Source organism: Podarcis melisellensis (assembly GCF_964234715.1).
Source record: "Podarcis melisellensis genome assembly, chromosome: 5".
NCBI classification, from domain to species: Eukaryota; Metazoa; Chordata; class Lepidosauria; order Squamata; family Lacertidae; genus Podarcis; species Podarcis melisellensis.
Genome location: NC_138537.1, coordinates 62828341 through 62840627, shown reverse-complemented (window position 1 = coordinate 62840627; position 12287 = coordinate 62828341).

Sequence of the window (12287 nt, the reverse complement as noted above, 5' to 3'; positions counted from 1 at the left end):
GACTTGCTCCCACTAGGATGTGGTTAAAAAGCCAATGGTTCTATTTAACTTTTGACAACCGCTTCCTCTTGCTTGCCCTCTGTGTGTGACTCAGTTGCCCCAATAAAACATGGCACCTGGGCCCTCAGTTCCCTCCATCACAGGTGTCTCCTTAACCACCTTCATAGCTGTGTTTATCACTCGCTTCCAGAGTTTATGTTTTGGGTCTTATGTCTTTAGAATATGCCTTAACGACATAAACAGAGAAGTGGCAGAAATTATGCTTCTCAGGTGAAATGCCTCTGGTTCAATTGCCAGCATCTCGGCCTGGATTTGACCCCTGTCTGAAACCCTGGAAAGCCATTTTCAATCAGAGGTAGACTGCAGGTGGCAAACATTTTCAGACCAAAGGCCCATCTTCCCTTCTGGGAAACCTTCAGGCAGGGGCAGAAGAACATGCCAGTGGTAAACAGGGCAAGAGGCAGAAGTGGCCAGAGCCATAAAGATGAATTTTACTGTTTTTAAAATGTATTTTTATTAAATATTTTCTTGATTTACAAAGGTATGTGCAATGTTTCTCTGAATTTTACTTTTTATGCAGTAGGAGGTTGGTTTCTTCACACTTGCACATTCCTCTTTATTATCTACCCAAGCAAAGAAGAAACTATTATTATCAGTATTACATTCACACCCCATATGTATTTTATTATTTTATTTATTGCATTTATATTCCACCTTTTTCTTCCAAGTTGCTCATGGTGGTGTACATGGCTCTTGTTTCACCCTGTTTCATCCTCACAGCAACCCTGTGAGGTAGGTTAGGCTGAGAGGCAGTGATTGGCCCTTGGTCACCCTGTGAGCTTCATGGCTGATTGGGGGATTTGAACCCTGGTCTCCCAGGTCCTAGTCCAATACTCCAACCATTACACCACACTGGCTCACAATATCACTACTTGGTGGCAGCGGGGGGGGGGGGGGAGGGAGAGATGCATCAGAACTTTCAGTTCACCCTGGTTCCCACATTGCTGGCAAGGCCAGTGTGAAGCCTGCACAGCTAGCACTCCAGGATAAAGGTAAAGGTAAAGGGACCCCGACCATTAGGTCCAGTTGTGACCGACTCTGGGGTTGCGGCACTCATATCGCTTTACTGACTGAGGGAGCCAGCGTTTGTTCGCAGTTTTTCCAGGTCATGTGGCCAGCATGACTAAGCCGCTTCTGGCAAACCAGAGCAGCGCACGGAAATGCTGTTTACCTTCCCACCGGAGCGGTACCTATTTATCTACTTGCACTTTGACGTGCTTTCGAACTGCTAGGTTGGCAGGAGCAGGGACTGAGCAATGGGAGCTCACCCCGTCGCAGGATTCGAAACGCCAACTTTCAGCAAGTCCTAGGCTCTGTGGTTTAACCCACAGCGCCACCCGTGTCCTTAGCACTCGAGGATAAGTTTTTTATATATATATATATATATATATATATATATATATATATATATATATATATATATATAGTTGCAGCACAATAAAAAAAGAAACAAGAAACAGTTACATCTCTCTTGTGTCATTGTTACAGTTTTGGAAGGAATTGGTAAGCATTTCAGATTATCAGGCAGTTGTTTTACTGATTGTTCATCTGATTTTAATGCAGAATGTTTTCCAAAATAAGTATTGAGATTTTGGGGGTGGTGAAGAGCTTTCATTTTCAGAGGACATTTTCTCATTTCCCTATTCCTGCCACTGCCCAGCTAGGAGAACAGCAAAGACTTTTCTTATACCTCTACCTTCGGGGGGGGGGGGAGTGGGAGGCATTCAATGCCCTTTTCCTCCACTGCAAGTATCAGCATTGCCCTGCTACTTCGCTTCTTGAAAGCAGTCACATTAAATGCAAAACACCTTAACAGACATGCAATTTGGCTCCAAGGTAAAAGTCCCGGACGTGCTTACTAGAGAGTAAGCTCCATTGAACTCAGTGTGTTTTACTTCTGAGTAAGCATGTCTACACACTGCATATCTGCGCCAAATGATAGCAAGATGAAGCGGCAGAACAACTCTTCTAGTGTAACCTCCTGCATCATCAACTCATGATAGTTGCGTAGCAGTTCACCATGTTCCAATGGCCTGGTGACAAAAGACACCTCCTTCAAATCAGTTTCATTTGCACAACCAAATACCACAGGAGTGGGGAACCTTTTTGTATCCTGGGCCATTGATGATGTGTACCCTGGAAAATAAGGTAAATTCAAAAGACAGCCTTGATATCAAGATGGACAACCCTCTAAATTGCTACCATCTACTCAGAGATAAACTCTATTCGGGCTCAGAGGGACTTACTCCCAGGTATGTGCATATAGGATTGTGACCTGAATTTCCTGCACAGGTTACATATTAATATTGAGGTTTCAAGTGTGAAGTAAAACTTACGTAAATGACTAGGTCATATTATTTAATCTTACAATTCTATGTACAAAGGAACATGCTTAAACATTTCTTGTGTGTTTGGGAGAATTTGTCCTCTCATTTTGGTACCCAAAAGGTCAAATGTTGACATCTTCATAATGGCAATTAACATGTGTAAAGTACTCCAGAAAATAGATTAAACATCCTTTTTTCATCATCCCTTAAACATTTCCACCTTTCATGGGGATGCCAGAATGGCCCATCTCCATAACTGAATTGAAATGTGCTGGAAGTACACACACCAAATGTGTTCACTTAGCAATGTTTTAGCACCTCCTTTAAGACTGGAAAATACATTTCCACCCCTGAAGGCAGCATCTTTCTTAACAATTCTTTTCCAGACAAATCCTGTTATTGTCCCTGACTTGGGCCACAGGTGCTGAAATGCAATTCAAATTAACAAATGGAAAATACAAATTATATCCTCTAATTATGCTGGGATTGGGGCCAGGCTGGCAGAACTGCTATCAGTATCCTACACACAGCTAGTAAAGGTAAAGGGACCCCTGACAATTAAGTCCAGTCGCAAACGATTCTGGGGTAGCTGCGCTCATCTCACTTTACAGGCTGAGGGAGCCCGCATTTGATTGCTTCCACAGACAGTTTTTCCAGGTCATGTGGCCAGCATGACTAAGCCGCTTCTGGCAAAACCAGAGCATGGCATGGAAACGTTGTTTACCTTCCCACTGGAGTGGTACCTATTTATCTACTTGCACTTTGATGTGATTTCAAACTGCTAGGTTGGCAGGAGCAGGGACCGAGCAACGGGAGCTCAGGCAAGCCCAAGCGACACAGTGGCTTAACCCACAGCACCCCAGCTAGAAATTGCAAAAAAGGAATAACAATGGCAGGGACATCTTTGGAAACACCTCAAGTGGCAACCAATCAGGGATTGTGCTAACAATGCCACCGATACACAAGGGGAGCCAATGAACTCATAATGATGGGGAGACACCCATCTGCCTTTCTTAACCTTTGCTCCTTAGATGTTGTTGGACTACAGCTCCCATCATCCCTAGCCAGCAAGGCCAGTGGTCAGGGATGATGGGAGCTGCAGCTCAACAACATCTAAGGACCAAAGGCTGCCCTGCATCATAACACACAGCAGAGCGCCATAGCACCCCGCTCCATCAGCCCCCAGTGACTGGCCCAGCAGTAGCCACATGACTGCAAGACCCCGGGGATCCCTACATTCATCTCTCTGGTCCACCTATGCTTTCTCTGTCCTCTTCCAGGATTTTCTAGCGATGGTGATTTTTGACTTGTACTCTTACCATTCTAGTTCTTAGTTTATATTTAGAAGACAGCCATTTCCACTTAGTTGCATGAGGTTTCTACAGAAGTTTCAATCGATAGAGCTCATAAAACAATTAAATCATTTTCTTCCTTTTTCTTTTTTTTCTACCCTGGCATAGCAACAGCCTTAAAGTAAAGCTGTTGTTCTGGGAGGAGATTCCAGAGGCACAGCTATTTCTTCCTCCTCAATGCAGTGTGTGTGTGTGTGTGTGTGTTTGTGTGTGTGTGTGTGTGTGTGTGTGTGTGTGTGTGTGTGTGTGTAATTTCAAGGCATACCCAAACCATTAGGCACACCTAAAGTAGCTCCTTGGATCCCAGCCAAGGGAGGGAGCCTTTGCAGAAAGCTTATAGAGACAGAGTGCTTCTTGTGTCAAGTATTTCCATCAGGCAATAGAGATAATGGTGAGCATTGGACTGGTTACTGTACATGTGCAGGGGGCTGGACTGAGGAGGAATGGTGGGGGCTGCTCCCCTTCTCCTGAACCTTCCTGAGGAGGACAGTATTTAGAACAGTGGTTTGCAGAAGGACATAGTTCAGAGACTTCAGAGGGTAAAAGCTGGGAAATACTGGGAGAGAAGTAGCAGGAAGGAGAAACACCGGGGAAGAGACAGCTGACAGACTCTGTGTCTTTGTAGAGCATTCCTGAACCCCCCCCCCCTCCCAGGACTAGGTGTACAGGGAGAGCAACCAAACAGAAAGCTCTGAGACAGAAAGCCCAGATCAGCCAGCACAGGAATGACGTCGAATAAAAGAGACGGAGGGGGTTGGGCTTTACCCAGAACAACACCATTATTGAAAAGGGACTACATTTCTTTGTCTCTCTCTGTGAATACTGAATAAATTATGTGGTAAGGACTCTTCTTGTTTACCTGCTTTTTTGGCTGCCACCAGGGGAGGGATAGGATTCTCTGAACCTTGACAGCAACAGGGCTTCCATATTTTTTATTGTTTCTTATTCTTTTAGGCGCACAATGTATTTAATGGTTCTTCTTACTTGGCTTCTGTTCATAACCATTCTGTATAGAGTTGGATATAGCAGCACCTCTCTAGTTCCTGTTCTCACATGGCTTACCAATTGCCCATGGAAAGCCCATGAGCAGGACACTTGCTTAACGGCCATCATCACCCAACTGTTGTCCCCCAGCAGCTGTTCATCAGCAACATACAGCTTCAGATGCTGGAGCTAATGGTCACAATGACTAGTACCCACTGTTAGCCTTATCTGCCATTAATGTTCTTATGTATTTATACCATAATCTAAAGCAGAGTTCCTCAACCTTAGACACTGTTGAACTACAGCTCCCATCATCCCTGATCATTGGCTAAGCTGGCTCAGGCTGATGGGAATTGTAGCCCAAGAATGTATGGAGACCCAAAGTTGAAGAAGGCTGATCTAAAGTACATTGAAAGCACACTTCCCCCTCTTAGAATCCTGGGAACCGTAGTTTGCCTTTCACAAAACCTCAGTTCCAGGCACCCTTAACAAATTACAGTTCCCAGGATTCTGTGGAGGGTGGGAAATGTGTTTCAAATGTGCTTTAATCTATGGTGTGTGCACCACCATTGCCTATTCCCTGGTGGCAGCCATTACTGTATCTTGCAGTAGCAAGGAAGCTTGCTTCTTATGAGTGTAGGATTCTATGAGTTCCATGGGGATTTCAACATGGGGCCTACCCCACCCAAACCCATCACCTCACATCAGGCCAAGAAAGTTCTCAGCACTTCCAGCTTGACTTTGTGACCGACACTTTGCCCTTCACCTCCAGGAGCCCTTTGCAGTCTGGAACAACTGCAAAGCCTCCCTACAGAATTTAGCTAATGAGGTTGTTTGTTTTTGGTAAAACCTTCAAAACCCATTAATTTGATCATGAACTCATTAAAAAGCCCATTAATGGGAATATGCATTTATTGATAGTGTAATATAAAATGCATCACGGTTTAAAATTTAATGGTGAAACAGCAGAGATCATTAAAAATGCCATTTGTAAGAGAAAAGTGGATAGTTCCTTGTCACCTACAAGCACGCACTAAGTACCTGCTTTCAGACATTGACTTTGCTGGCTTTTGGCTATCATATAAAAGACAGATTAAACTCCCATCCATCAAGGTGAAAGCTAACGATTGCCAGTGTCAGACAACACCTGTTTTTGCAGCATTCCTCAACTTAAAACTCCAGACATGCTGAAAGTTTCCAGTGAATTTTTCAATTGCCTTAGGCAATTGTGTCTGTGAAATACCCTTTTTGAATACACTCCAACATTTGACAGATGAAAATAGGGACATCCCATCCCATAATGATAATTTTACTATTTGTACCCCACACATCTTACTGGGTTGCCCCAGCCACTCTAGGCAGCTTACAACATATATAAAAACATAATAAAACATTAAATATTTTTTTAAAAAACTTCCCTATACAGGGTTGGCCTCAGACGGCCTGGTGGTCATATAACTCCATACCCTCCAACATTTCTCCAATGAAAATAGGGACATGCTAAGGAAAAGTGGGACATTCTGGGGTCAAATCAGAAACCAGGATAGCTTCTCTAAATCAGGGATGTCCTTGGAAAATAGGCACTTGGAGAGTCTGTTTCTGTTCACATTTCCTGCTCTTGTTCTAAGATTCTTACAAAACTAAGCACAACTTGTTTAACAGTACAGTATAGTGGCAGAATGTCTATAGAACGATGAGGCTCCAAACCATGATCCTCTGCCAGCATGGCAGGATTTATAATGGTGCGAATGGTGCCACTGTACCAGGGCCCATGACTCTCAGCTTTTTTTGTTTTTAAAGGCCTACTATAGACATGCTAGAAGAAAAGTTAGAAAGCAAAATGGGCAGGCGCCTTCTGAGCAATTGCTATGAGATAAGCCAGCCTGGCTGCTACTGCTTTTCAGTGTTTTTAGCCTAAAGGCCTAGTGTTGTCACCTCTTCTTTAGTGCATGTTTCCTTCCTGCCTCTTTTCATTTTCTAGTCTTTGGAATCTCTGTAGTTCTAAGTCCTTTCTTCCTAACAACCAAGATACTGTACATCTTTCCTCTGGTGCTTTCATCTAAGTTCAAGAACTCCCTGCAAGTTGTTATAATCTGAGGGCAACGCAGGCACTAAATTGCTGAGGATAAGTCCATTTTTTGTCTGGTTACTGCTTGGATGAGAGACACCTAAGCACCTCATGTATGTTGCTTTGGGTTCCATGATGGGAGAAAGGTGGACTAGAAATGCAAGAAAACACATAAATAGTACTAGATGGCAACAATCATGACACATAACACAGTGGTTCAAAACAGTTAAATCATAGTGTGGGGGGTTATTTTAAGAAGCCTGGAATAAATTTATTTTTTAAGTATTCACCTGGTATCAAAAGGACCATAAAAAATAAGTCCTTCCACTTTCTTGCAAAAGTTAATTTAGCAGTTGTTCTATTTAGTAAAATCTATTCTTTCATATTTTTCAGAACTGTTGTTTTCAATTCTGTAAGAGTGGAATAACCATGCAATTTTAGTCCTGTTGACCTTTATTTTATTGGCAAGAAGAATCAAGATGATTTCCATTCACTCTAATAGCCATAAAGTATGTCTTGCTGTGAGCAACTGCTTTTTAATGCATTTCTCTGCAAAACATACCACTCTTGGGAACTCCGATGTCTGCTTCAGAATGGGTCATTTACGCATTTCCTCTTGTCCAACGTCACCTAAGGGTTTCCCCTTTTCCCACTGTACTTCCGTCCTGTTCAAAGAAATAACAGGTGGTTTTGTTTTGAAAACCAGGTGTCTAAAGTTAGATGCAACGACTGAAATTTTCAAATTATTATTTTGTCTGGAGCTCAAATTCAGGTCATATCTACACCATATATTTAAAGCACATGGCTTCCCCCAAAGAATCCTGGAATCTGTAGTTAAGGGAATTGTAGCTCTGCAAGGGGTAAACTACAATTCCCATGATTCTCTGGGGGACACCATGTGCTTTAAATGTATGGTGCGCATGCATCCTGGGAGACAAAAACCTTGGAGAGCTGCTCCATAACTGTCATGGCTTATATACCTGGACTCCTAGTATCATTATGCTCTAAAATAATAACAGCCACTTAAAAGATGAATTTGACAGTGTAAGCCGCAGTTAAGCTGAGGGGTGTGTGCATTTGAGACAGCTGTTGTGATTGTGCAGGTGACAGCTGCATTGAATAGGAGTTTGGGGAAACAAATCAAGGAATGTGCATGGGGAGAAGACGTCCCTGCTCCATCTCTGGTCTGCACAGCAACACAAAAATATGGCTTGAGATGCAGTGGATGACCTTGCTGGATTTTAAGCTGCTAATACAGTGGTACCTCGGGTTAAGAACTTAATTTATTCTGGAGGTCCGTTCTTCACCTGAAGCATCACTTTAGCCAATGGGGCCTCCCGCTGCCACTGCGATTTCTGTTCTCAACCTGAAGCAAAGTTCTTAACCCGAGGTACTATTTCTGGGTTAGCAGAGTCTGTAACCTGAAGTGTCTGTAACCCGAGGTACCACAGTATGTACATAGATAAAGTTGTAGGCCCCACCTGTTGATTCTAACCTCTTGAGTATTGACTGTATTCTCCTTGAAGATTTGATTTTTGTAATAGACCACCATCTAAGGTTGGGGAACCATTTTGGCTCTGCAGGCCAAATCCTTATCGGATCCTAGCCCCGTGGGCCAAATTTGACAGGTGGTGCCTTAAAGCTCCTAGGGCTTCAGCTTTACCTCCTTGTCAGCTGATGGGTGGCTTCGACTGCGAGTTGTGTAACCTGAATTTGCTGGTATGCAGTTGAGTCCTGCCCGCAAAATGGCAACAGTCTGGAAGCAGACTGCAACCTCTGTCTGCTCAACTATCTGTCGGGTGGGGAAGGCAGGGGAAAGATTTGATTATGAAAAGATTTATCTACAATGTACGATTGACCCATAGAAATGGAAGGTGAAGATATTTCAGTACAAAGCAGTTCTTAACTTAATGGTCCTTAGGCAATCCTTGGGGTAATTCGGCAGGCGCCAACACTAGGCGCCAGGTTAAAACTACGCTTTTCTCCTCCCAGACGTTTAGTGGTATTTGTATTTGAGTTATTCACTTTGTGGTCATGATACCAACCCTTGCTTTAAAGGTTTCTCTGTAACTGTGTATTCTTTATTTGCGAAGTTACTATGATTGTTTCTAACATTTTATATGTATGTTGCCTTGGAGTCCTTGCGGTCAAGAGGTGGGAACCAAAAAAATTTTAACCAGCAAACTTTAAAACTAATGTTTTTGAGGACTTGTTAGCTAGCAACGTGTGTCATTTTTCCCTTTTCTTTTTCTAAAGGAAATTTAAAGGTTTCTGTTACCAAAAGTTTTATGGCATGGGTTTTCTCTATGGATAGTTTTGCTACAGTACTGTGTTCAGCTGGATGATATAATCAAAAGCACATAGGTTGGCAAAATAAGCTTGAACAGCCAGTCCTGGGAGAAACATTAACTTCTATCCTTTTAAATATAAATGCTCCATTAACACAATATAAAAAATTAGTGAACGAATTGCCGAGAGGTGAAAAGGGTCTAATTTCAATAATATGTTCTCTTTTATTAAATGTAGCCCTTAATTCTACAGGCATGCTTTTAAAAGCCTGGGAATCAGACACTGGTGCAGAAATTCAAGCTAAGGCGAAACATGGGAAACCCACATGGGAAACCCACCCACTCAAATAAGTATCTAGCTTTATATGAGGGAACTCGTTAAAATGACTTCATAGGCAGTATTGGGCTACAGTTCAATTGTCAAGAAGAGTGGTTCCCAATTGGTGGTCTGCGGACTTCAAGGGGGTTAGTATAACTTACCCAGGGGGGTCTGTGCACCATTCAGATAACAAAAAATACCAAAGAGATATCAAAATTTTCAAAAGCAGGGGGACCATGGCTTGGCTTTTGAAAAACTGGGGGGGGGGGTCTGCAGTATTTAGCTAATTAGGAACCACTGGACTAGAATGTTTTCTTCAATATCACTGATTTGTTGGAGAGGATGTGGAAAACCTGTGTCTTATCATCATTTGTGGTGGGACTGTGTGTCTGTTATTGCCTCAGTGACATGTTGCAGAATACACTCACAAAACAGAAAGGAAGAAACCTTGGTGTGCAGGGCCCTCAGAGCACCTCAAACGAAAGGAATTTGAAAATTTTGAAAGTGGTCAGAATCCATTTAAGAACCAGCAGAGTAAATACAAGTATTGGGCCATCACGCAATACAACTCTCTCCTACTTGCAAATCTAACAGCTCTTGATAACAGGCCCAAAAGTAGTCCAGTGTACGATGCTTTTCTGGCATGGAGAGAAAGTGATAGACAGTGGTGCCATTGAGAAATTTAAGATTTTGAACTAAATGGCCTCGTGGAGAGCTCTCTTTAGATGGTATTACTGCCAAATGGGTTGAGCTATGCCTGCAGCATTCAAGGCCATCTGCTGAGTGGGGCCTGGACCCCAAATCATACTCTAATGGCACCGCTGGTGAAGGGAAATAGACACGACCCGCTAAATTTCTACATAGCATTCTACTTCTAAAGGAGCCAGTGTGGTGTAGTGGTTAGAGTGTCAGAATAGGACCCAGGAGATCAGGGCTCAAATTTCCACTCAGCCAACAAAGCTCCCTGGGTGACTTTGGGCCAGTTAACATCTCTCAGCTCAACCTACCTCACCAGGCTGTTGTGAGAATAAAACTGGGAGGGCTCCTTGGAGGAAATGTGGAATATAAATGTAACAAATAAGAACAGTCCGGTTTAAGAACAATTTGGTTTACAAACTCTGCAAAACCAGAAATAGTGTCTTGGTTTGAGAACTTTACCTCGGTCTAAGAACGGAAGCCAAACAGTGGAAGGGCACCGGCAGCTGGAGGCCTCATAAGGAAAAGCACGCCTCAGTTTAAGAACAGTTTTGGTTTAAGAATGGACTTCTGGAACAGATTAGGTTCGTAAACTGAGTTACCACTGGAAAGGCAAAAGAGCAGGGCCAGTGAAGAAAGTTGGTGGCCATAGTTCAAGACTCCCCTCAGTCTTTTTTCTCCTACTCATGTTTACCAAAATCCCCATTTCTTGTCTTTATGCAGCAGTGGGGCTGAATGCTGATGAGCAGTCCAACTAATGCTGATAATTTGGGATTAAATAAGCATTTTCAGGAGAGAGTTAGACTGTGTCATGTAGCTACTTGGAGCTGTAGAGTATAAGCTAGTAACAGCCAATACTGGTCATTAAACTAATAGTATTTCTTGTCTGAGGAATGGATATCGTCTGCTTTTAAAAATGGGAATATTCCCATTGCCTCTTCCAATTTCTTTTGCTTAACGAAGCTTATTGTGGGCCTTTGTATACTTCCATACAGTGTACAGAAGGCAGACAAAGTGAAAACAAGCTCTGCTCTTTTGAGGTTTTCAATTAAGTCTTCTAAATAACATGACAACACGGCGTATAAAGCAGTCCCGTGACAATGTAAGGCGGTCGGCCATTACGTTGATTTACTTTGGACCATTTTAAGTTCAAGGAGTGGGATAAAGAGGGAAGGAGCTTAAAACTTCTTTCACTCCGATGTAATAAATTCCGAGCATTGCTTTAAAAGATAGGGCAAAATGGCTAGGAAGCGAAAGTCAAGGGTGGAAGGAAAAAACTTGTTTTGTATTCCACTGTGATGGAAAACAATAGATTATGGGAAAGTTCTCCAGAAGGTGATCAGAGGAAAAGTTCACCAGCATCTATCATGAGCTGTGTCTGTGAGGCCTGCTGGGATGGGAGGGAGGGACATAAAGGTGTCAGCAGCGGAGCTGATACTGTAAATCACAAACATGCTAGTTAAGTTAAATGGCTGGCGAGGAAAGCGGCCTTCAGAATTCAACTTCTTTGCTGATGCCCAGAATGTATTCCTTCCCTGAAAAACCACCACCACCACTGGACTAGCCTTGCGTCATGTGTTAGTCTCTCTCTTAGTTAATTTTCACATCAATACCTATTTTCATGTTCTAAAAGAGGTAAAAAGATGAACGGCCCAAAGACCACCAAAGTGTTCTGATAACATCCTTAGGATATGCAACATTACTTCTCACAGTCTTTCATGATTCTTTCTCCTCTGGTTTTTCTCTTCAAGCACACCTATATCTATAGGTGCATGTACACACACACAAGTACAGAACAGGATGGCCAATTCAAACTTTTAATTTTTTTAATCCCTTCTGTACTTCTGAAACTGCAACCCCATGCAATCTTAGCTGAAAATAAGCCACACTGTACTCAGTGGAACCTACTTCCAATTAAACATGCAGAGGATTACACTGTTAGTTGTTTTCAGTGAATACCTTTAGGTGCCATGTGTAAAAGTGACAAACACATATGAGCAAATATGTGCATCATGCAGGTACACTGAACTGAGAAGGAGTCATAGTTGGCCATTGGCACACTAACCAAACCACTCTGGACGCCATTGCCTGACCATCTTCACTTCCAGTGCCTGGTAAGGGCATTAAGATCAACAATTGGAACCTGGATAGATTAGTCACAGCATGGTGATTATCAGCTTGCGGTAACACTGA